Genomic DNA, 8,107 nt, shown 5'->3' on the forward strand with positions numbered 1-8,107 from the left:
AAGCAGCAACTCATTTGCCTTAACATCAGCCATTGAGAGTCACTTTAGAAAACATAACACGGAGGCAAAAAAAATAAAAGCCATCCATTGGTTTGCAAATCTGAGTCTGGCTCTCAGCGGCCACGGGATGGAGGTTCGCCGACGAGCTGTCCCGCCTGTGGCCGAAGGGCAGACACGCGAGTGGCCGTCCCCAATTCTCTGCCGAGACTGTTGCGGGTGGCGGTGATTGCTGTGGCGTGGGCAGCACAGCAAAGGCACAGGGCACGAGGAAAGAGAGGCAGAGGAATAAGGGAAGGACACTTGTCTGAATCTCCAAGGATTTAATTCCCAAAGGGGGGCAGAGCAAGTGCCAAATCTGAAGATGAAAGGACTCCTTTTAAAGGGTAGAGGGAACACGGGGAGTACACAACCTTTGACCAAGAGGAGGGCACTAGGGGAGGGGTGCAGGGTAAGAGCTCCCCAGCAGAAGCCAACACGGGGAGGTAGCAAACCTTACAATCCAATTGTGCTTCGAGAAAGGGATGAAAGACAGGGAACACTCCAGAACCAAAGGAGTGTGCTATCTTTGACAGACAGGGGTAAGACAAGGGAACAAGGGAGGCATACAGGGAGACTGACAAGTAGATTGACATACATTTTGGGGGGGAAAACTGTGGCAAACAACTCAGGACTGAACCATTAGGGAAGCCAAACTGGGTACATGGAACCAACCATTACAAACTTAGAACAAGGAATATGTAAATATACTACAGAAGAACAAACTGTGAAATAACAGACTACCACACACCTGGAAATTTGATCTCATGTGCCGGCAGTATGCCGGCAGAGGAGAAAGAGAAGCGGAGGGGGGAAGGTGCCCAGCCGTGGGAGTTCTGGGCAGCCAAGACTTCAGTCGTCCTGGGAGCCCGAGACCTTCAACCCCTTCTTGGATAGAGAAAACTTGGTGAATCATTAATCCTCCTTGCTTGGAAAGAGAAGAGACACTGCCTGGGATCTGAGATGTTAGAAGAAGAAATCCTAAGTGGGAGGAGATGATGGAGCGGCCTTGGCTGGACTTTTCTTGTATAGCCATAGACGGAAGCAATTTCTCCTGCAACACAGACTGCATTTTAGGGGGATGTAATGGCTTGAGCCAAGGGAGAGACTGCCAGGGCTGGAGTGTGAGTGACCTGCTGCAGTGATGCCAAGGGAGTGGCAGGTGTGGAGAGGGAGATGAGGAGGGTGTGGTGCTGCCGTGTGCAACAGGGAAACACAAGATGTGGCAATTGTGTTTCCTGGGGGAGTCTATGGTACAAGAGAGACTCCTCTCTCCCTTGATGGGCTGAGAATTGATTATCTGAGGGCTGGTAACTTGATCGGGAATCCAGGGTTTTGTCTCACTGTGTTTTGGTGGGAATTGGGTGGGGGGAGGAGGAATGTTTTGGAAGGTTTTCATTCTGAATTCTGTGGGTGTCCTTTATTAGAGTTGTAGCTTAATAAAGTTTTTTTTTTCTTTATTTCCAAGCTCGAGCCTGCTCTGCTCTGTTCCTAGTCGCATCTCACAGCATTCATTTGGAAAAAATATCTTTGCATGGGTGCACTGGCATTGCGCCAGCGTCAAACCATGACAAAGGGTCAGTAAATATTAAGCAGAAGCCTAAGGAACAAGATGCACTTTAGCCATTTGAAGCTAAGAGAAACGGAAGGTTCCTTGTTAAGAGCAGAGGAACAGAACATGTTGATACCATTGGAGCAGCCAACAAAGGACTGTGCGTGCTTCAGAAAGAAAGGTGATAAGTGCAGACAGAATGAGACTGTCGGCCTTCATGGCAGTGAGCCCTGTGGAAGACTCGGAGCCTTCCTCAGTGGCACCACCAGAGTACACTGAATTTGCCATCACGTATGCTAATGATATGAATGACTTCTGAGAAGTAATTTGTATAACCAGTCCTAACCAAGGAATGTAATAAATATGCACAAAATGTAACCATGTATTGTGCTGTGCAATGTGCTGAGTGTGTGTGTTAGGAGGAGCGTTGGGAAATCCTAGCTCTACAGAGACGGGGCAACTGAGAGGCTTTTTCAAAGATTTTATTCCATTACCAGTCTTGTAGAAGGGTGAGACATAAGAGATGTAAAGCTTAACGCCATTCTCTAAGAAGCCACCCTATTTCCTGCTTGCAATACCTTAGAAATGTTTTTCAGCCTATTAGCTTTTGCCACACAATGCTGCTAATACTCCGAACACCAATTACCTATTATTTCACCACATGTGGTCTTGCTACAATGCATCTTTCACAGTTCTAGTTCTCAAAATAGCTGGTCTTTTTGCAAGGCCACCTTCTGAACTTGTTTCTAGTTCAATCTCTCAACAATGTCATCTCGATTCCATGGCCTTCCTAAGTCAGCACACCTTATCTCAGAGTTTGCATACAGATGTACAAGACGGTGTGAGCTTTCAGCCAGCTTCTGAGAATCCTTTACAGAACCATTTCTCACAGAGGAGCAATCCCCCACGTAGCCAGCGCGGAATAAAGCCAATACCCACCTCTCTGAGTCAGTCTCTGTGGTGGCTCTTGGCTCAGTGTTGGAGCCAATCAGTTCTTTTATCAAAATGTTAAAACCAAGTGGTATCTATGAACAAAAACACAGCATCTGGTTCTGGCAAAAAAAAAAAAAAAAAAAAAAAACAACCAAAAAAACCCCCAAAAACCCACATTGCTTTTCCTTCCTTCAACCTTTGTATTTCTGGACAAGTTTGTTTTCATGATTGCTGGATTAGGTACCACACTCTTACATCCACTGCAATTATTGACACAAACCCAATCCCAGTTAGTGCCAGTATCACAACTGCAGGATGTAGCTTAGGTTGGAAAAGCCTGTGGCACTTGGGGACCATCCAAGCAAGTTTTCCTGCCCGTGATTCTCTCCATCCCTCTTCATTTCTTCTAGGACATGACGTGCCTTTTCTGTATTGTGATGGACACTGATCAGTGTCTTCTGACTTGTCTTCTGCTGCTGTTGCAGCAATTTGTGCAGGCCAGGATGTTCCAACAGTTTTTGGACCATGGTAATGTTCATTTCAGCTGGTGTTGGAGACAAGTTGACGTGTAGGCTCTGTAACACAGCTTCTGGTAGGTAATAGTTGAAATCACATCCTGTTAGTAAAGTTACAAGTACCTACTTTTGAGTGCTTGGCAAGCCGGACGTTTTATCTGCTGTTAAGGTGTCACAGGGGGTTCTGGAACCCAGACATCCTTGCCTTACATCCATACCAGGATGGATTCAGGATCATTGCTGGAGTATATTTCAATGTGACAGACCCTTTGTTCTGGGCTTTCAGAGGGTGACTTGTGCCTTGTCTTGGGGGGTGGTTCATGGTGATGGGGATATCTCGTGGTCATTTGTGCCAGGAAATGTCCCTGTTTCCTAGCCTGGGCCTTCCACGGCTTGGGGGATATCAGGAGAGGTGTCAGCTCCACCTGGGATCCCACAGAGGGTGGGGCTGGCTCTGCCTCTTCCCTTCCAGTGGGGGAATGGGAGGAGCGGCCCTGGGGATGTTGGGCTGTGCATGTTTATCTAGCCGGGGGTATTGATACGCTCTAACTTGGCACTAGAATTGGATCTGCCTGTGAATCGTGATTTTAAAGGGTTAAGGTTTTAGCTGATGGTTAGAACCAATTCATATTGAAGTTAGATACACCAGTGATAGGTTAATGATGATTAGATGCTTAAGCTAAAGCTAATTGTTCTATTACGAGCTCATTTGTAGAAGGAAGTGGAGAAAGTCAACAGGAACATATTGAAACCAGTAGAACAATGCCCAGCACCTGGCCCCTATGTCAGTCCATCACAAGGCGGGGGGCCTTGGATCATGCCAGAGGGTCACAGAGACCTGATGAAGACCTTCCTGACTTCCTCCCTGGGACCACTGGCCCAATTTGAGACCACCGAGCCAATTCAAGAGAAGAACTGCGCACACATGAAGGACTAATAACCTCATTTGAATGCAAAGTGGGGATGGGAGGTGCTGTGGTTGCACATATGTATTATTTTGGGAAATAAACAGAAGGCAGAAATCCTTCTGCGGCGCGGTCACGCATTTCGGGGACAATCCCCACAGTGCTGCCTGCCGGCGTAACAAACATACCACTTTCTAACTTTGACCAGTTAGAGAGTTTTTGTCTGTGATTTTTGTTTTTAATTATTCAGTTGGTGAGCCAGGCAGCAGGAGACTCTGCTCTGCTGTGAGACCAGCCCAGGTTGTGGACCCCCTTGGGGCAACCCCAGGGTGTTCCTGGAAGAGTGGGCTCCGCTGCCCAGACTGTTCATCCAGGAGCAGACAAGGACCCCTGACTACTAAAACTCCAGACAAAACGGTAGGTTTAAAAATTAAAACAGTTTTAAATAGTGACCTGTATAGCGGCTGCATGGTCAGGAAAGGCCGTTTGATAAGTCCAGGGAGATGTTCCATGCGCAACTTGTGCCTCTGTAGTGTGCTTGCAAGCTGAAGATGCAGTTGAAATCTAGTTTATCTTGTTGCCAGCAGGAAGAGTTGTTGAACTGTTGTACCGAGCTCATGCTTTTCTTGCTGGCAGAAGGTGATTTTGCCGTTTCTTTTGCCGTAGAGGATTGAGTTTGCTAGCAATTTGGGGCTAGCAGTCGTAAGGGCAAATCCCGGTCTAAGGCTGTTATAACCGAGTTTATGTGTGTGGAAAGAAATACCCCTTTCCAAGTGAATTTGTGTATGTGGAAATAGATACCCCCTTTCTCGGATAGTTTATGTGTGTGGGAAAAATACTCCTTTCCCAGTGGGTTTGTAGGTGGAAAGAGATAGCCCTTTTCCCGGTGAGATTATGTGTGTGGAAAGAAATACCCCTTTCCCAGTGAGTTTGCGTGTGTAAACTTTCTAGTTGCAGGGAACAATATTCCCTATGATGACACTTAGCATTTGGCTATAACCAGTCTTCCGTAACGTTTTGTCTTTGGGTATTAACCAGTCCTTTGCCTGTGGGACCTGGGAGGCAAGGGTTGAACGCTGTAACACGGTACCTTTGTGCTCCCCCTCCTTGTGGAGTTTGCAAAGTTGCAACTTTAGATTAATCTGGTGTAGTGTGAGATGATGCTGGTTATTGTGTAAAAATTATAATTGTAACAAACTGGCAATTTTTGTTTTGTGTTAATTGGGTTGTTAACTGTACATTAAGCTTGTGGACATGAAACAACTGTGTTGTTAAGCTGTGCATTAAACTTGAGCCTGACTTGAAAAGGTTAAGCAACCCTTTTAGAAGGGTTTTAACTTGAACTGGTGTTTCTGGGCTGTCAGAGCTGTAAGAGACACAGCCTGTTCTAAGTTGATCCCTGTGATTTGAGATAAGGGAGAGTTGTGTGGTTTTTCCCCCACATTGTGGTAATTTGATTCTCGGGACTCTGTGATTGTGTTTGCGGAGATTTTAAGCATTTGTTTGCAACAAGTGCAGCATTTTATGTGGAAAAATGACAGTATGGTGATTTATGTACATTGAAAGCAAATTAAAAGAAGTCCAGGAATTTCCTCCCCCCCTGTTTGTGTGTTTGAGCATATCAGAGTTTTGCTGTAACAGGGACAGCCTTTTCATTAGTTGTAATTGTGGCTAGACAGATCACAGGGGTCCCTTTACCTCCGTAGTTTGGACTTGATCTTTGAGGATTTGTGCAAGACGATATTATTGATATTCTGCAAGGCAGAAAAGTGAGTGTGCCCTGTATCGGTAGAAACAGCACTTTAATCGAGTTGATTTTGAACCAGAGATTTCAAAATTGGTGTCTTCAAACTCACCTCTTGGTACTTGAAGATTGGATTGTGCAGGAAAAAACTAGGAAAGGACTGTAAGATTTTGTCAAACAAAGTTTAGGTAGAGTGAGCAAAAATAAGTAACTGAAATATCCGATAAAATTACAAATCAGAGGAGTCTGAATTTGGTAGAGGTTGCTTGTTCAAAGGGCTCCCCTTGTGAACCCTGGGTTTCTTTTCGCTGTATTCAGCGTAAAAAGTTGTGGTATACACAGACGTTTAAGTAGAGAAAGCCGAGATAGGCACCTTGTCATTTTAAAGAAACAAAGGCTACTCAGAGAGCTATAAAGATTTTAGTAGCAACTGATCACGAGGAGCAAGGAAATAACAAGTTATTTGAGAAAAATGGAAACTAAAAAAAAAATAGAATTTTTAGTAGGCATTTAAGGGGCAACTTACTCAGTGTGAAATAAATCCTTAATGTCTATAACTGATGATGATGTCATGGTAAGGGGAGCTACTTGGCCAATCTGAAAGAGCATATTTTTGCAAACTATCCAAATATAAACTTGAAAAACAAGTGGGCATTTATAGGTTTGCCTAGCAGTTAAAAACAAAAGATAGGGAGATTATTTGGGAAGTAAAGGAAAATAATGGATCAGGTATCTCCTGAGGTGTGGCCTTCTAATATACCAGGGAGAGCAAAGAATGCACCCCCAGTGCAAGTTAAGCTTAAGGAAAGGGAAAGAACCAGTTAAAGTTAAACAATATCCCTTAAAGAAGGAAGACAGAGAAGAGATTAGCCAAATAATGAAAATGTTTTTACGGACAGAGCTATGAAAAGAGTGTCAGTTTGAGTTCAATACTCCTTTTTTACCTGTTCAAAAGCCTGATGGATCATACTGAATAGTACAAGATTTAAGAGCTGTTCATAAAACAACTGAGGATTTATAGCCAGTGGTTGCCAAGCCCTGCACTTTGTTAACCTGTTTAACACCTGAATTAACCTAGTTTACTGTTTCGATCTGAAGGGTGCCTTCTTCTGCCTCCCTCTCCATGAAGCCAGCCAGAAAATGTTTGTCTTCCAATGAGAGAATCCCAAGAGTGGGCGGAAGACTCAGCTCACATCTGTGGTATTAAGAACAGTCCCAGGATATTCGGAGAGCAGCCTACAAGAGATCTGGAGTCCTGGGAAGCTCCATCAGAGGAAGGACAACTGCTGCAGTGTGTATGGCCTCCGGGTAACTACCTGATCCCAAGAGGTGTGTGTGGACTAGGCGGTGAGCCTCTAGAAGGCAAAAATCCTTGTGTGGCACGGTCACGCATTTCGGGGACTGTCTAATAAACATACCACTTTCTAACTTGGACTAGTTAGAGAGTCTTTGTCCTTGAGTTTTGGTTTATATGGTTCACCACGAAAGGGAAAGCAGCTCCAGTTGCCCATAGCAGAACTGCCAGGTGTGATGATGATGATGATGATGATGTCACGTCTGATCCCCTTGAAGGAACCTCCAAGACATATGCCCAAAGGAAGAAGGATAACCAGGCTTAGAGAGGCCCTGCTTCCAGCCAGGTAGAGGCAAGGGAAAAACATGTTTTGTGGACTGTGTGGATTCCTTGGCCTGGCACATCTGAAGCACAAGAATATAAAGCTTTGGTCGATACTGGTGCGCAATGCACATTAGTCCCATCGAGACATGCGGGGGCAGAATCTGTCTCTACTGCTGGCGTGACAGGGGGATCACAGGATTTTCCTTTAGTGGAAGCTGATGTGAGCCTGACTGGAAATGAGTGGAAGAAACACCCTATTGTGACTGACCCTGAGACCCCACGTATTTTGGGCATAGATTGCCTCCAAAGTGGGTATTTCAAAGATCCAAAAGAACTCAGGTGGGCATTTGGGATAGCAGCTGCAGTGGCAGAGGGTGTCCAGCAATTGAACACCTTGCCTGGACTGTCCCAGAATCCATCTACAGTAGGACTTCTGAAGGGAGAAGAGACACAGGTACCAATTGCCACCTCAACAGTGCATCGCCGACAGTACAGAACAACTCGAGATGCTGTGGTTCCCATCCATAAGATGATGCGAGAGCTGGAGAGCCAAGGGGTGGTCAGCAAAACCCACTCACCCTTCAACAGCCCCATTTGGCCTGTGCCTAAATCTGAAGGAGAATGGAGATTGACAGTGGACTACTGTGTATGGAATGAAGTGACACCACGGCTGAGCACTGCTGTGCCAGACATGTTAGAGCTCCAGTAGAAGCTGCATTCCAAGGCTATCGATGTTGCCAATGCCTTTTTCTCCATTCCTCTGGCAGCAGAATGCAGGCCTCAGTTTGCCTTCACGTGGAGGGC

Source organism: Vidua chalybeata, chromosome 7 (assembly GCF_026979565.1).
Source record: "Vidua chalybeata isolate OUT-0048 chromosome 7, bVidCha1 merged haplotype, whole genome shotgun sequence".
NCBI lineage: Eukaryota > Metazoa > Chordata > Aves > Passeriformes > Viduidae > Vidua > Vidua chalybeata.